The sequence below is a fragment of the Choloepus didactylus genome, chromosome 1, assembly GCF_015220235.1.
Source record: "Choloepus didactylus isolate mChoDid1 chromosome 1, mChoDid1.pri, whole genome shotgun sequence".
NCBI lineage: Eukaryota > Metazoa > Chordata > Mammalia > Pilosa > Megalonychidae > Choloepus > Choloepus didactylus.
Window position 1 is genome coordinate 42,774,809 of NC_051307.1, and position 19,904 is coordinate 42,794,712.

Sequence of the window (19,904 nt, forward strand, 5' to 3'; positions counted from 1 at the left end):
ACAGCCTCTGGTCTTAATTTACAATTCATAAAAGCTTATTTAAATATATTTATTTGGGGCTTATACATTTTAAATTTTTACAGTGCTACCCTTCATGAAGCAGTATTATTCAGAAAGAAAGGGAGGAAGAGACCTTGCTTTTCATATTATATCCTTCTGTATTGTTTTTACTATTTTCTAAGATCTTTTCCCTATTTTGATAAAGGAGTTAGAAATGCATTTCATGGCATTAAATTACCATACAAATGAATTCAAACAAAATCTTTTTCAATGAACACTGTACTTGTACTATTCTTTTTTTTCTCTTTTATATTTCTCTCTTTCAAGAATATAGGTAAGCACTATTGTGGAGGAAGATTGTCATGTACTAGAGCTCTCAAAATCACTTTGAGGTGATAACTAAATCTTATTCTGTGAATAATCCACTTAATATGGACATCAAAAATTAAAATTATGCAATTCAACAAAGATCTGGAATAAAAGCAATACATTAATTAAAATTGTCATATTCTCATCCTTGCTCAATCTGTACCTTTCCAGTGTGACCTTGGGAGAAAAAAATCTAATGTTTCAAATTCCCATTTTACAACCTTAAAAGAGAACAATGCTGCTGACGAGCCATAAAAAAGTTTTGAAGCAATAACAGATGTCAAAATTCTTAATACAAGAAGTTTATAAATATGATGGGGAATGAAGTTTGTCGTTTTCATCAAAAATAGATTAGAAAACATAGTAAAGAAGAATTAAAAATCTTAGCAATCATGATCATTTTTTTCAAAATCATCTTTCTGAAAATGAAAATTAGTTGTAGCATAAGAAAAAAATATGTCAATACTTTATCTGTTTTACAATATTCATCTAAAACATGTTTAATGATGTTCATCTAAAACCATAAGCGTTTCTTTCTAGTTTGCAACAAAGAGTAATGGTTTAACAAAAATACATCCTATATATTTTTTTCACAGATTTGAAAAGTTTAAAGGCATACTGTGATTTAAAAATACTCAGTTTAAAAGTGCAACTTTCTAACCTGGAATACTCCATTTAATGGCATTTGCTACTTAGCCAAAACTTATGAGTAGTTTATAGTCATAAATAAAATAATCAAAATTTATCACACTCTTCCTATATGCAAGATCCTACGGTAATTACTTTTGTGTATTGTGCAATTTAATCCTCATGTCAGTCAGTCCTCTAAGATTGGTAGCATAATTATCCTCATTTTGCAGGTAAATACATTGGAATTCAGGTTAAAAGGCTTTTCCAGAATTTCATACATGGCCTAGTCAGAATTGAGCACAGGTAGGCCTAGCCCAGAGTAAGTTACCTTTTATAAGTAGACTTTATTGACTTCAAGTAATATGCCAAACTAAGAAAATGAAAATTTACTAGGCATCATTTTTAGGTTGAAAGTACTTAGAAACCAATGGGGAGCAATGAACACATGCTCACTAATATAAACATGAGGCCACAATCCTGAAATCATATGAGGAAATGCATATTAAGCTATAATTACTATTTATATTATTTAAACTATATCTACATACCTGTTTATTCAAAACTGGTAATTTTTAGAAGAACCTATTATTTGGAAAAGAAGTGCTCTATGACTGAATCAGATTGGAAGAAATAATGCATAATGCTATTTGTTTCAATATTTGTATTGCATATGATTAAATCTATCTCCTTAAGGAATATTAAATATTCATCCTGTTTTGTTGGCACACAGTTTAATCATGCATTTTGTGTGTTAGAATTTTAAAAATTTAATGATTTTCATTTGAATAATGTTATTGTATAAGCACAATAATATTTTATGCTAGATATTAACTACATAATGAGCAAACTTTAATGCTATTAGTCTTATTTGTACTTATGCTATAATTATAAAGATTCATTTTAAAATTATTTTCATTAATTTTTGCTTTGGTATTTTATAAAGTTAATTCTCTAGTATAACATTCTTCTTAATTTCAGTTAATTTAAATAGTTTTAAGATGTGATCAAATGGCTTTACCTGATTTAATATTTTTGAATATTTCTTATAGGTGTTTCAACATGCAAATTATCATAGTGCATATATACTACTAAATTATTAGTAAACTTGTATCTTAATATATTTTATATATAACTTTAATGGTCTCTTTTTCTCACAAGTAAATAAAAAGTATTTGAGTAAAGAATATGAAATTTCCAAATGAATAGCAAAGTGTAATTTACAGAGAAGGTATTTTTTTATTCATTAGTTAGGCTTTATAGTATACAGTAATTTAAAATTCCAAGCCCATGTACATCTTTCACGGAAAATACAACTACAAATTCTAAGAACAAAGAAAAATACAGTATTTTAATTAGTTTTTATTATGCTTGATATGGTAATGAAGCTCAGAAGAAACATGAATATAATCTCTATTTCAAGCCCCAGCACCCTGTTGACAAACTTGTTTGAATATTTGTAAAATCAATTTTACCAGGTATGGCACTCTACACTTTGACATTACTTTATGTCAACAGAATGCACTAAAATGATCTGTGAATATCAAAATATTTTTCTTGACTTATCTTAGAAAAGAGGAAAAAATTCTTCAAAATTATGATTTTGTTTTCCTTCAGTATCTTCATCTCTTGTATTATCAGTGTAATCTCTTGCATATATCTTTTCAATTTTGCATATTCTTATATCATGTTATTTTTCATCTATGTCTGTTCCTCATTGGTATTCTTAAGTCTCTCAGTCATATATATTTACTTTTCTTCTGTTAGACACTAATGATAACTACACTAGCAGACATTGTGAAAAGTAATGTAAGAAGAAATTCATGAAAAGTTAATTTTCCATGCATATTTATATATGGCATGGTTCAAGGCCTGCACTTGATACAGGACTATCTGACAATACCGTCCAATTTCCATGGTAAGTCTGCCTAGATACTATTTTATCCTGATGAAATCCAATCCTTAGCTAATTCAAGGCATCCAGTCAAACATAAAGTTTTCTTGGAGGCTCTCCACTGGTGTGCATTAACAGGTTAGTAGTTTAATTAGTCCATGATGTTTCCACCAAAATATTTCAGCTTTTCATTTGTTGACCAAATGTTCCAGGGCTATTTTGAGGATTAAGTGAAATAATTTATGGAAAATGTAATATAGGTTAACATAGTCCATGCTCAACCAATGTTTCTTCCTTCAAATCAATTTCCATAATTCATAAAGAAAACAATGAGTCATTCAAACTTACCAAGTATTAATAGGTATTTTCTCTACAAAAGATTGCCCAGGAACAAAAGTCTTTCCATAAAGGCCATCTACTTTAAATAAAAACGAAATATATTTTTTTCCATTTTAAATATTCTCATTATGCATTGTGTACAATTAGGAGAGCACTTAAAATTGTAAAGATGCAAATGGCACTAATTGTGGTGCTTATGGATGGCCACTCAGCTCTCGCGTCAAGAGAAAACCTGCTGGGGAAGTATTGTTGGCTGACAGCCTCTCCCTGCTGCCTCTTTGGGATTCTCTGAGGAATGAAATCCTCAGCTGTGCCTCTAACAGGTGAGTTTAGCTATGGACTTTCCTGGTTGAAACACAGAGCTGCCCGACAGTCAGACGTGCATAACGATCTGAAGGCTCTCCCTGCCTTTTCCTGCTCTTTCTCCACCTTTATCCTGCACAGGCATTTACCTCAACACATTTTTTGCACTTTTATTTCTGTATTGGCATCTGCTTCCAAGAGAAACCAAACTGACATGCTGCTGAATTGAGATTTTTTCTTGATCCCTATTAAAGAATATGTTGCCTCCCTTAATAATACCAAGGTTGGGTGAACTTGAATTGAAGTTATGTACTTAAAGAATATTACATACAGTATTATTTTAAATTGCATCACATTTAGTTAGAGTATAAGAAATCACCTTGGAATGAGACCTCTATTGTATTTTTCCCAGAGAGAATTATTTCTCCACATTTTCTGTTTAAAAATGGTTCATTCAAAATATCTAATTATAATTATCAAAGAAAATTGCAATGATTTTGGAAGTAAATTTTATAAATTTTATAAATCATGGATTCTTGTTTAGAGCACCCTTTTTGACAATACAGTGTGTATAACTATATAATTTTACATGAAACAGAAAGATTGATTTTTAATAGAGCTGGTTGGGACCTTCAAAATTATCCTGTATTGTTTTCTCATTTTACATTAGAACAGATTAAGATTCTGAGAAATTAAGATCATCATTACTGTCAGAACCAGAATAAAAATCCTTATCTTTTGATAGCGTATTCTCATAAAAAAGTATAGTCCTTTTTTTAGATCAGAACACCAATTTAAGGGGATTTGCATGAAGTTTTCCTCCTAATTCAATCATATCTCTATCAGACCTCCAAAAGTAGACTTTCTCAGGGCACAAAAGTATAAAAAGATATATAAGGTAAATAGACATATATTAGAATTTCAGATAAAGGGAACTGAGGATTAAGACAGATTTACTTGTTATTGCAGAATTCTGGGTCTTGATCCCAAATACAATGAAAGATGATTATTTAATGCAAGATGCCCTGCTTCAGATCAAGGAAGGATCTGTCACATTTTCTAAGAATACATCTGTGCTAATTACCATTAAACTTGACCTAAGGAAAAAAATGTAATTTCCTTCCATCCCTATTTAAAATCAAAGTGTTTTATTCTAATTCAGTTGTTACATATCATTAAAACATGTTATTTCCTCAATACATAATACATTTCTTTTTCAAATTATTGATATAATGACGTGATTAACAACTTTTTAAGTATTTAACATCAACTCATGCCTCAACACCATATTTTCTAGGAATTTATGCTAATGCACACCAATCTTTTTTTTAATTCTATAGAAAGAGCTACAAGTGTGAATTGGGTGGGGAAAGAAAATCCTGTGTGCTCAATAAATGTTAATGCCAGAGGATTAGAAAATGAGCACACTATTCTGTATGTAAATTTTATCAGGGCATGCAGAAAAACTTGTTGCTAAAATCTGCTTCAAATGAGAAGGATTTTCATTAATGATGAAAAAACATGGATCATAGTCTCTGGGGATATACAGAAGAATTTCCAGTGGTAAGCTCAAATAGAAAAGCCTATTAGGAAGATAGTATCAGAGAAGAAAAAACATGGGAGGGAATTGTGCTGGGGGTGGGGAAAGGTCCAGAATCTCTTAGAATAAGTAGAATGGAAAGTGCCCCTGTGGAAACAAGAAGATAGAAAAATACATATCCATAGCTGGTAAAGTTATAAAGAATATTTGAATCATGGTAAAATCAAAGGGAGAAAAGAAAAGAAAGGTTAAAAAACCTACATGACAAGAATTCCTTCCATTGGACCACTTAATTCAATATACCTGCATAAAAATTGTGAATTGAAAACTTCTATCAGCATTTATTATATTAAAACTGATTCTAAGAATTAAGAAATCATTATTTTAAAAATGCATATGGTACCAGTAGCTATAAACTACATTTTGTTAAAACTTTTATCTAACTATGTAATCCTCACCCTACCTTCCAACAATACTTTACAAATAAATTGAGTATGTATGGCATCCAAGATTTCTAATAAAACCTTGATTTCTATTCAGAAAGATACATTTTTCCACAAGTAAAATTGTTGATGCAATGCATTACTAATTTTCCAAAATTAAAATGCTTTATTATTTATTTTTTAGTTTAAAAATACGCTCATCTTAAAATTATCTAATAATAATGAATTGCACAAAAAATAAGTGAAAATAATTCCAAAGTGATTATTCATATATAAACATTGTTAATATTTTTGAGAAAATGTTCCAGACATCATTCTATGTATAATATACACACGTATAAGGAGGTAATTTTACAAAAATAGAACAACGTATTTGCTGCTTTATAAACCTTCTGTTCCATGGACATCTTTCTTGTCAATAAATACCCATCTCTGCTCCTCAGAAAATATAGAATTACCATATGACCTGGAAATCCTACTTCTAGATATATTCTCAAAAGAATTGAAGCAGGCACTAGAACAGATATTTGCACACAGATGTTTATAGCAGCATTATTCACATTTGCCAAAAGATGGAAGCAACTCTAGTGTCCATCAACAGATCAATGGATAAACAAAATGCGGTATATACATGCAATGTAATATTACTTATCAGTGAAAAGGAAGTTTTGGGATATGTTACAACATGGGCAAACCTTCAAGACATCATGTGGAGTGAAAAAGCCAGACACAAATGGACAAATATACTTGGATATTACTCATATGAAATGGAATAAGCCAATCCATAGAGTCAGAAATTAGAATAAAGGTTACTAGGGGCTGGAGTAACAGTAAGGAATGGGAAGTTACTGCTTAATTGATACAGAATTTCTGTTTGTGGTGATGGAAAAGTTCTAGTAATGCATGGTAGTGATGGTAGCACAACATTGTGAAAGCAACTAACATCATTGAATTATTTATTTGAATGTGGTTACAAGGGGAAATTTTAGGTTGTATATATATAATATACAATAGTATATAATATGTAATGTTACTAGAATAAACATTTAAAAAAGCATAGGATTATGCAACACAAACAGTGAACACTAATGTAAACTATGGACTATAATTAATAGTATAAGTATAATAATATTCTTTCATCAATTGTAACAAAGCTACCAAACTAGAGCACAGGGTTAAAAATGAGGGAAGGTTATATGGTAGCTCTGTGTTTCTGCATAATTTTCCTGTTATTGCACAACTTTTCTAATAAAAAAATTGATAAATAAATAAGTACACACTTTTCTGTTATAGAATGATTACCTTTTAGTAAGCACTTAATATATGACTGAGAGCAACATAAGCAGCATGTAACAGATAATAAAAGGCATTATATCACTTAATCTCTACAAAGGTTCTGTACATTAGTAGTCATTATCTCCTTTAAAAGATAAGGACACCATAGTGTAAGAAGCTTTTTCAAAATTCTACTCACAATTGATCCTCATCTGATATCATCAGCTAATCTAATGAATGTTTACAGGCTATTTGTACTAAAGTTATTTGGTCGGTCCCCTACTTATGAAAATTTAGTTTGTATGTAACATCTCACTGTTACTAAAACCTTGATCTTTTTTTTTTTTTTTTGCATTTACATTGCTTTATGTATTTCAAATAAATCCCTAGAATATAAAATGTTAGTATTTAGGTTTTGATATATATATTGGTAAATTGCCACTGTATACAGTTTATCAAATCACAATCAGACTGTTGTCACCAACTCAAGGTATAGTCAATATTTTTAACATTTGCCAGTCTGATAGGAAAAAAAAAGATCTCATTTTTAATATATTTTCATGCATATAATAATTGGCTATTTTCATTATTCTCTTATGAATTTTCAATTTGTTATTTTCACCATTTTTCTATAGGAGTATAGATCTGTTCTGATTCCTAAGAAAATACATTGGAGACACTCTAATGTAACATATGCAGAAATAGTTTTCCTGATGTATCACCTTAATCACAACATTTTAATGAGAACTTTGGTATGCTGACATTTGTATTCTTATGTGGTTGAATTTTTATCAAATTAATAAAAAATATCATTTCAAATTAAAAAAAGATCCATAGTTTATTTAGAAAGAAATTGCTTCATTTAGAAACTAATCCTGATTATCTACTAATTTTTGTAACTAATTTCTAATTTCTAATTCTCTACTGTGAGTAGAGAACATTATCCATATAATATCAATCCTTTGGAATTTCTTTTGGTTTGCTTTAAGAATCAGCAGATTTTTACTTTTGACAAATATTCTGTGCTCATTTGCAAAGAATGCATGTCCTGCAATTGTTGATCTTCATGACTCCAACATTAAATTCCATGAGATAGGGTGAGAAAAACAAAAGAAAATTGTGTAAGAATAACCGAAGTGGTATGAGGACAACCAAGAGATTGTGATGTATTTTTAGCTAAGTAAAGAAAGCCTACCAAGAATGAGGATGGGATAATCTTTTTCACATACTGGTGACATGAGAAGTGAGTAATTAACATTGGATTTTTTATAATGTCATTAGTAACCTTGACAGAAGAAGTTTTAAGCAGGTGGTAATAAAAGCATCATCTGAGTGGATCAAATACAGAATATTGAGAAGAGATATGTTCAATAACCTTATGACTCTATGTAGGATGATTCATATTTCTCTTCTTTTATTGTCCTTGCCTATGTCTGAATTCTGAAAGAACCCAGTAAATTCCTCCTTTTATAATATAACATTTTCAGATCATTAGTTCTATGTTGGATGGTATTGAGTATCAAACATGAATTTATTATGATAGTGTTTTCATTTCCTAGTAATTATTATTAAAGTAATCTATTTAAAAAGAGCCTTATATAACAACTGGATACCTGCACTAAAATAGAATGACTTCACTGCTTCCCCCAACATTTAACAAAATGTATCAGAGGACAGGATGTTCTCTCTTTTTTCTTTGCAACCTTATCTAGTTATGCAGTCTTTGGGCAGCAGGGATTTGTTGTTATAGAGAATTATATTCTTAAATTACTTCCATAGGAAAAGATGCAAGGTAAGATATGGTACCATAGAGGGAAAAACAATAACAACCCAAAACAAGCAAAAGCCAATATGATCATTTACAGGGCCCTTGACTCATCTCATATGCAAGAACTTTCTACCATTTGTGCTCAGAGCACAATATACCAGATTTGTAATTTGTCTCTACATCTTTTAGGTGAGTATTTTACCTTGTGTAGATAAAAAGGTACATTTTACAGCATGTAATTTCTGCAATAGAATGCAGTTGTCCATCAGGATGCATGGATTCCCTGAAGGGAAAATCAAAGGAACCTAAGGCAGTAAAGATGCTTCCTATAGAAGCGAGTCTACAGATGACAATTTGCCCCTACATTCTGTGTGGAAATAATAAGGAACAATAATTAAAATAAATAATTTTTAAAAATAGTTTCTATGTCTACCTCTATTGAGTACTTATACATTCAATTGAAAATTCAAACATACTGTTTAATTTAAGCAGTCCTCATTTAGTGGTTTGAGGCAGAAGCTACAGCCAGCTTTACACATAATCATGAAAACAGCCAGTCTAATGGATGATGAAATATTGGGAGTATTGCAATGGATCCTTTCACAACAGAAACTCTCCTAACTCTCTGACCATGTGTTATTATGAAATTCCATTATAAGAGTCCATTCCATATGGTTGATCATTTATTTTCTGTTAAACTGCATCACTTATATATTTACATTTATATCACTCATCTCTTAGTACCAAAAAATCTCTCTGTTTTCAAAGTTTTGTCATCTGTAATATGGATAACATTTAAATCTGCCTCCACAGGATTGTTATAAAGATTAAATTAGTTAATTTATGCAATAATTCTACAAAGATACCTGGTATAAAATGTATTCAAGAGGTGTTAGTTATCCTTTTCCCATATATCCTATTAATTGAAACATTAATATTTCAGTAGTACATAAATTAATCCAAATGATAATCCTGTTAGATATTAATATAATCTGCATTTAATGTAAAAAATAATCTGGGCTTAGAGAGATAAACTAAAGTAGATAAGCTCAAACACATTCTGAACTCTTAATTGATGTATTCTTCCATTACATGCCTTTTAGTCTTCAAAGTTCATGGGTACCACATCTCAAGTTATCTATATTTCCTTTCATTCCAGAGAAAAGACTCTCTAGAAGGAGAACAGAGGAAGTTCAAAGTAGAAAAGACTCCCAATAAACAGAAAATCCTGGAAAAGTTATTAAACATAAGGAATGAGAAAAGTTCACTGGGTTTCTCAAGTAAGAAGTAATTCAATGTTAATTAATGTTAATTTTAATAGAATATTTCAGCAAAAGATCAGGTAGAATTATATATTTCCAGGGTGTATACATAATGGTAATCAATACATTTTACTAATTTCCAATCCTTGCAGGGTCTTTACTGTGTATAAGGAAAAAGTTTAAGATATTTATCAAGAACAAAAAGAGAAACAGTTAAGCCATATCAGGTGGTGATAGATTTATAGAACAGTTATTATACAAAGGGAAAATATATGCAACTATCTTTTTTTGTTAATAAAATTTTTTTCAATAGTTCTTTATCCATTAATTTTATTTTCATAAAATGTCAAGATATGAGTATTTGAATATGCTTTCTATTGTCTTAGAAAGCAGATATTTAAAAGCTTTTATTTCAATATCAAGAATACAGATACTGAAAATATTGAGGATTTAAAACATCTAAGTTTTGCAATCTCCATGTGAAGCATATCTTTATATATTGGGAATTCTAAGTAAAATTTCAATTAATATACTTTATTCCTTTAAAAAGCACTTTAGTCTTTCCTGTTTAATGCCAAATCAGGTTTATGAAAATCTGAATTTGTTTTTCCTTCTCTATGGATTTCCCAGAGGTTTGATAAGAGGTTAAGAAAAGTACTTACTGTGCAGCATATATTATTCTGAGTGTGAAGTACATTTGCATGCAGAAAGTGTTCAACTATGTAATTAAATATGCTAACTTGGTAATTACCTGGACAAATTATGTTGTATAATTAGTATAAGTGCATATAATTATATAGCTACATGAAACATCCATGTATTAAAAAAAAAATCCTTACAGTAGTATTGTAAGATGAAAATGGAGAATTAAGTAGCAAAGCGAATCAAATTTAGAGAAAATATACATGGCACTTACAGTATGTTTGTAATTCTATACTCTATTTACTATCACTTATTTATTTGGTTAGAATAACTAAATTTGTTCTTTTTGCTGTTTATAAGACTTGTAGATGAAATAAAGGAAAAAAGCTCAAAATATTAGATTAAGTAACTGAACAGACATTCAGGTGACTATTTGAATCACCTAGGACAATTTACCTCCAATAGAAAGATAAGAAATTTCCTATACATCAACAATGCCCAAACAGGCCTTGCTATGTAATTTAATTGATCTCAAAAGAACTGATTTGTGAACTATTCTGAAATTAAAAATTTTTGATATATGTTTCATTATATCTAAATTGTGTTTCCATATCTAAGGAAAAAGTCAATTCGTTTATTTACATAGAAGTCTTTGGGGTCTGTACTAGAAAATTTACCTGTATCTCTTACGTCTTTTGTGGGTAATGCATGGTCATATTTTTTAAGACCACTGTTGGAATTTGGTAAGATCTCCTTTAAATTTTTATTGAAGTAAAATTATCATGGCTCATGCACAGAGTTCCACTCACAAAATAACCAATTAATATAAATATAAATATGTAAATATTTATAGGATATATGAATATGTATGTATACACTAAATACTTGAATAGACAAATGAATTATTTACTTCATGGATGAATGGAACCCTTGGACCACAATCAGCATTTATCCTTGTATTAGAATAGACTTACAACTGTTTCCTGAGAGAAAGGTACAGGTAGAAGTAGATGTCCTTATATTAATTTGTCCTGGATGGCCTGTCAATGATTTTAAGATATCAACCCCACCTCCTAGAAATTATGCAATATGGCAATGTCCTTAATTGACAACATATACTGAGCACTTGTCAGAAAAGTATAACCCTTTGATAAACTACACCGAGCTTATCTGAATATTTATTGAGAATTGCCCAAAGGATATACAGTGTATTCTGTTCTCTAGGTAATCCACATTTAAATAAATCCTCAGAAGCAGCATAATTAAACAACTACAGCTTATTTTCTTAAAGCCTTTACTGTTTGATGGCTGTGACATTGACCTTTATTTTGAAGTTTTAAAAATTCTTTATTTCAACCTGGCAAAGCCAGGGCACAATCCATTTGAAACATTTCCCGTGTGCATTGTCAATGCATAAACAGTTCTTGGAGTGTCTTGAACTCAGTGGTCAGGAGAAAATGGAAGCAACACTTGATGATATCCAAGAAATTTCCCTGTTTGTGAAGTGCTCATTAAGAATACAGTGTTCTGACATTGGGGAAGGGGTCTGGGTGGCATGCAAATATAAAAAAAATATGATCTTTACCCTCCAAGTAACTTGTAATATAAGTAACTGGGTGCAACCCACATTTAAGGATGGGACTTTCAAGCCTTCCTGCTGTTTTTTCATTTTTATAGTCAGCCAGTTTCCCTTTGCAATTCATTACAAATGTAATATTTTAATATTATAACTTTTTAATATTTTCAGCCTAATAAATCATACTCTACTGAATTGCTTCATCCTAGCTTGTTCAGTCTTACATTGGCGACCTTGTTTTTATTTAATATTGAGATTCATAAGTGGCCCACAGAAGAAAGCCAAGAATATGTGTGTGGTATCTGATAACAGTTCTGAGTTTTACATCTAAACAGAAAGTTAGTTACTCTCACTTTAAACAATGTTCAGTGTGCTTTGAAGTTTGAAACATTGTGTTCCATATTTTGTCTTACAGAATTTCAAAGTGCAGGCTATCCTCCTGAAATACTGTTTTCCATATCCTTGTGAAACAATAGATAATCAATACATTGCACACGTAGTAGGATTCAGAAAAAGCCCTCAAAAGTACAAAGGAAGCAATAATACTTTGTGATTGTTAGGAATTCTCAAATTATCAGTGTTCTGCTATATTGCCAGTCCACAGAACCTATATAATTCTCCAAAAGTAGCTTAAAATGTGTGCCTTTGTCAAAATAGGAATCAACATGCTAGAATTTACAATCATGAAAATTACTTCTGTTAACTTGTAGTTTTTAAAATAAGATCGGGTAACCGGGTATTGCAATTCACATTATATCACACATCTTTTTATCTTTTATTTCATCTGCAAGCATGACCCACAAAGTTAAACATGACAAACTTAGCACAGCAAATTCTACAAATTATTCTAATTGTTATTCAATAACCTTGACTTTGTTTTATGTAAAACTGCTATCATGCTATTCAGAAATAATAAATACCCACTAATCATAGATATTCAATAAATAATCTGTAGCTACCATATTCCAGGAATTTCAAAGCAATTTGCATACTAACTTACCTGAACATGGCAAATAACTACACATATTATTCCTGTCACCTGCATTTTACACATGAGGAAACTGGGGAAAATGGAGTTTATGTAATTTGTTAAAACTCACATACCAGTAAGTGGTGGATCTGGGATCAGAACCTGCTATTAGGAATGGAACCTGGCTTGTAAGGATGGAGGCCACCCCATCACTTACAACTTTGATAATATAACTGGACATTTACTTTTTATACATGAACATTTTAAATAAGGAAAATCATTTTCCTTTATTTTAGAAGTTTATTAATTTCTTTTTCATATAGTTTATTTCAAGCTCACAAGTAAAGGTATTGCAACATTGCCTTTCTGTGCACAGGAATTTTAGTTTTGCTTTTTGTAATTAACCATCCAATAATGATGCATAAACACATATGTGCATTGTCCTCTGTCAATGAGGTTATCTTTAACCCATAATTCATAATTTGTTTAGGCCTCTGTGATAAAGACTTATTGAATTCATGGTAATTTTTCATTTATATTCATAAAATAGCTGCTGCTATACATTAGTTCTCAAGAGGCTTACTTTCAGAATTTTTCACAGAAGAGGAATTCCATTACTTGTGAATGAATGCATATTGTTTATTTTTTTAACTAGGGTTTTGGAAAATGTTTCTAACTCTATCATTAACTGATACTTTTCCCTCCAGAAAGCAAGTTTAACTAAGTAGAATAATTCTTATACTAAGATAGACTCTACTAAGTAGAAGAGATTCTTGCCATTCAAAATGAATAATTTTCAAATAGGGATGAGCAATTCCTACACCTTTTGATGTTTCATTTCTTTGTGTAATTCTATCATTAACTTTTTCGTTAAGTGCTATGATGAGGGTTATGAGTCAATAGAGAAATACTTCTTAAAAGGTTGCAAACAGTTCGAAAACGAATAACCATAAATTACAAAACAAAAGGATGGAGTCACATATATACCAGGAGTAACTGAGTGCACAGATTGTGCAAAATTTTGTTTCAATTTCTCATATTTGTGTGAAAATACTGTCACTCTTGCACCAGGATATTTTTCCAGGACTTTTAAATGGCTTTCAGAATTATCAGAGAATGACGGGCATCTATTTCCCCATTCTTCCTTGGTCTCCTGAAACACACTGAATCTTTGTCAGACCCCTTTGATATTATAATCTAACCATGATAGCAGGGTATAAATATATCCAATATTTCAACATCCCAAACTGAAGATAGTGTGTGCAGAAACTTTTTTTCATATTATAAAGATTTGTACATGGTATTTATGAGACCAATTAAAAATTAGTATATTATTTGCTTTAATCTCTGATGACACTAATAGGCATTCAATTCCTATTGTTTTTCTCTCATTGAGGGAATTTCAAATTTCCTTTTCTTTTAATTTACTCTTTCATAAATATTTAAAACTTGATTTATGGCAAAATGTATCTGAAGATTAATCATCCACTTGCTAAGATAACAATATTGTGCTAAATTCTCTTAAAGAGAGAAAATTGCTGGTTTCCAACAACCACACACTTACTAAATCTACTTCCAATCATTTTTATTATAAATATATTTTAACTTTGGCTTTTATAATAAAATATTAACTAGAAAAATCTCTATTTTGATAGCATTTCTTTTTCATAGATGAGGATTAAAAAATAGATTGTTCTTTTTTCTCATGCAATTCTTAAATACTAATTGCTGGTGATCTGTGTTGAGAAGAATTCAGAGGCAGGTTAGAAATGTCATAAAGAGAAAAAAATGCTATGATATGTAAAATAATCAAAGTAGTGATGAGTGGAAGCAAATGCCTGTTGTTTTTCAAATTTTTAATAAGGTATTTTTCTCTCAGAACACTACCATATGCATCTCATCTTTTGTTTCTATTCACACAATAATATTCTCTAAAAATTCTGAGCCCTATGTGATATGTACTGCTATAAGAATTTTGAAATTTGAACAGATTCAATGCTCATAAAAATTCTATGATGTAAGCATTATCATTTCACACATTTTACAAATGAGGAAATGGGGGCAGAGAGAGATAAAGCATCTTGCTAAATGGACATACACAGTGCATCTTCAGAGTCCTTTGGCCAGCCTTCCCTCTAGAATATACTTCCACTAATGGAGGCTGCATCACTGTTTGCTCTGGGGGCACGAGTCCATCCCTCTCAGCCTCTGCAGTAGGAATCCTGCAGCTATGTAGGATTCTCCATAGAAATAGAATCAACAGGGTACACACATACACACACACACACACACACACACACACAAGCACAAACCTGTATTAAGAGATGAATTGGCTCATGCGACCATAGAAATGGAATCTGACTAATCCAAATTCTGTAGGTTGCAAGCTGGAAATGCTAATAAAGGTGAAGTTGAATTCCCCAGTGGAAGTGGCTGGCTGAAGTAGAGGCAGAAATCCTTCTTTGTGCTTTCTGAAATCCTCAGTTCTAGCTTTTAAGACCTTCAGTTGTTTGGATAAGGAAACTCCCCACCTTGCTGAGGGCAAATCTCCTTTGTTGATTATAGATGCAATCAGATGTAGATGCATCCAACTATTAATAAATGCAATTCATCTACAAAACATCCTCACCATAACAATCAGGTGATGCTTCCTTGACCAAACAACTGGACACCATAACCTGGCCAAGTTGACACATGAAATTAACTATCACAAGTTGCAAGCCCTGAATTAACAGCTACTTCCACCACTCAGTTGCCAATGAAATATGCAGTGCTAGTATGGGGCATAAGGTTTGACATCTTGAGAGTTATGTGAAAGGGATCTAATGATGCAGCCCAGAAACCTGGGGAAGTTAACTCCAATGGTGTAAACTTTTGTCAGTGGGATAAATGAGGCAGGAGGGAGCTAAGCAGTTAAATTCCCTTCCTTTCCTCCCTGTCGTGAACTGCTTCAAGATACAGTTTGTCTGTGTGAAGAAATATCATTGTGGAGAGGATTCATTTGTTGCTGCCTTGTCCTGGCTCTTTGTGAATCGTAAATCAGTGCAGTAACACATCTTATTCCGTCTTGTTCCATCTTCCCTTCCTGTTTTCCTCACTCTGTCCTTGTAATTCCCAAATAAAGCACCAGTACTTTGATCATTGCCTTTAGCTCCATTTATTGGAAAACCAGGCTGTGGCCAATGTACACGACAGAGCCAGGATTTGAGCCCAGATATTTAATAACTTATACTACTCTCATATACTACTCTCTACTGTTGCTCTTATGAAATCATATGTTGTTACAAATTAAAAAAGAATGATTTAATCTGAATTTGCATACTCATTGTAACAATCAGAATGTTTCGTTTACTGCCAATAACAGCTATCTAGAGGAGACTCCATGGCTTTACTGATTGACCTAAGATTTCATCAACACTGAATTTTTTTCTTTCACTCTCTTCTGCCATCTCCCATACCTCAGCCTTTTCCTCATGCTAGTTTCCTTCATGGTTGCAAGATGACTACAGCAGCTCCAGGATACAAATAAATGTAACATGAGATGGTTCAGAGGCAAAATACAACATTATTCCCTTTTCTAAAATTGAAGAATGCATTTCCCCATAACAAAGTACAAGGGTAGCTTGAAACAGCAAAAATTTATTGCCTCTGTTCTGGAGGCTAAAGGTCTGAAATCAAGATGTTGACAGGACCATGCTCCCTCTGAAATCTGTGGTTTTTCCAGCAATCCTTGGAGTTACTTGGTTTACAACTGCAGCACTTCAGTCTCTGCCTAAGTCATCACAATGTGTTCTACTCCAAATGTCTGTTTCTTCTCCCATTTTTGCTTAGAACATCAGTCAGTCATGTTAGGTTAATGGACCTCATCCATCTGCCATGACCCTATTTCCAAAAAAGATCACATTCTGAGGTTCTAGGGGTTATGACATAAACACATCATTTTGGGGACACAATGCAACCTATAATAACCTCTAACCAGACTTCCCCTCATCTCATTGGTCAGAATTTCCCCACATACTCGTGCCTAAACCAACAACTGGTAAGGTAAGTTGATGATTTCAGCATATCATGATATATTCTCTGTATGTAGAATTGGACTGGGCTTCCCATGAATCATGGCTATGCAGAAGAGTGCAGATATATGAAAAAAAAAAAAAATTGGCATTCTCTTGAGAAGGAAGCCATCTCAAGAATAGAAGTTATGCACAGCACAGCAGAAACTGAGTCTCAGCCAAAGTTCCTGACAACTTTGTTAACCAACAAAGCAGACCTAGACTGCTCATGAAAGAATACTGTTATACGTGAGAATGAGCAACTGAATTTTTACTCATTCTAGTCAACTGTTACTCGCAGCCCAAATCAATTCATAGCTAAGATAACATGAGGAATTCATAAGGCCAAAAAATCCATTTTGTTTGATTAACTAAAAAATCATGTAGGTTCCATAACAAAGTTTTATAAAAACAAAACACACTACTTAATAACTTTAAATCATTACCAGCATGGAAATATTTGAAAATGTGGAACATCACTTATCTTCTATTAATATGAACTTTTCACTGAGTTACAGAATTGGGAATTTTTCATTTTAATAACCAGTGATGTGGCTATTAATTAAAATTTCCTGTGGAGTAACAGTTCTGAAATACACTGAACCATTTCAACATGCATATTTATGACTAATTTAAATATAATGAATGTTTCTTTGTCTCCTACAGCTATTTCAGCTATTTTCTCCTGTGTGAAACCCCCTCTATAAAAACCTCTTCTCCAATTATTGAATGAACCAAACTTATTCTCTGTACTTCTCCTTAATACAACAGATTTCTATACACTGATGACTACCCAAAATAAACCTTTACCATATTTAATCCAACTTGAATGAGCAGCTTTTCATTATTTTGTTTAGTTATCATTGTCTATACTTATTCTGGTGAAAGAGAAGTTATTCAATGATCTAGATGTATTAAAACTTCAATATTGTTATATTTATCCATCCTGAATGAGATCTATATTCAGACAGTAATAATAAACTTTAAATTATCAGGAATAATTTTCTTGCACTTTGTAGTAACATTTTGCACTCAAAACAAACATATCTTTGTTTTTCTCTGACAATACACTGTCAATATTGTCTTTGCTTAAAAGTAGTATTTTTTTTCTGTGAGAGAAAAATAAAGATATGTAACAAATAAAGTGTCACTTAGATATTCACTATCCTAATGTGCACCAGTGATAGAATACATTCTATTAATATTAGAAAGGACTTTGAAAAAAATGAAGAAATAATTAATAATTCATATTGGCCTATTACCTGTAATGAGTTAATGGAAGTAGGAGGTTCATATATCTCGCAAACCTTGTAAAGGCTAAGTCATCTTGGTTCATATTCCCTAAGGCCTAAGAGTCATGATGCTTGCAAATAGCAATAACTCTTTAATAGATGAAGTAATACATAGATTTAAAAAAAAAAAAACTCATTACAAAACCTTCAGTGGAGATGTTTGTTAATCAGACACAAACATACTTCTTATTAACTTTTACCAATTTAAAAAACACTTTACCAGAGATTCCCCTTTTATAAAATATTAAACAATGGGGTAATGCATTATGATGGACTAATTCCATAAATGAGCCTTCTGATAAATGACATAAAAATTTGAGTAATTTTAAAAAATATTTTAAAATGCATTCCTGAGTTGCAACAACTCAAAGAATACAGAGGGCTAAATAAATGAATGAATGAATAAATGAATAACAGAATGAATGAATAAATAAATAAATAAAAATGAATTGTCTTGGTGGTAAAGTAGTCCAAAGTCAGCTTTCACTTAAGGATATATTTCAAAACTTAATTCATTTTATCTTTAAATTTAATGGCTGTACAGGATGAAAGGTAAAAGAAATAAAACCTAATGACCACTCAAGATGGAAAGTATAATATCAGAATGTATATAAGGATGATATCACTAAATATTATATCTCAGTGTAAGACTGAACAAAAATGAACCTGTAAAGCAGAAAGAAGCAGTATATAAAATCCCCTATTTTAATCTAGACACTGGATAGATGAAGAAAAGACAAAGGAAATCTTCATTGAAAAGAAAAATCTACATGTCAGATGCTACATGGATTCAAGAATTTATAATATTTACACTAATTTACAATATATATATATGGTTTCAGAAATGTGGATAATTTCATTGAAAGTAGTCCTCAGTTGACTTTGTTTCATGCAAACAGTATAAGAATATGCAAAACGTCTTAGGAGGAAAACAACTTCATATTAACCTTAAAACATTATTATAGATAAAGTTCCAGGGGACCTGACAGCAGAAATTCATAGACCACTTAATTAAACAACAAACAATAAATGTGAGTTAGAAGAAAAAACAGATTTTAAAAGTGATGATTTCAGATATTGAAAATAAAAGTGACATAAAATTAGTTGGGTATATTTAAAATTCCATGAAGTAAAAGAGAAGATAAAAAATATGAGAAATCTTTGGGAAAATATATAAAATAATTTAATAAAATGTATACATTTGTAAAGAGCCAAATGGTCTTATATAAATAAAAATAATCCAGTGGTTGAATAAACAGCCTATTAGATGTAACTGAAAAAAAAGTCAATTAACTGGTATACAGAACTAAAGAAAATATTCAACATGTAACCAAGAGACAGAAATTGATGAAAAACATGAAAGGGAGGCTAAGCAACGTGTTGGCAAGGGTAAGACGATGTTACATATATCTTATCAGAGTTTCAGAAGAAGCTAAAAAGTGAGAAAAAAAGCAATGTTCACAGAAAAATGATAAAGAATTTTAAGTATTATTGAAAAAAACCCACAAGTTTCAAATCTGGATAAATTCAATGAATCCCAAGGTGGATAATG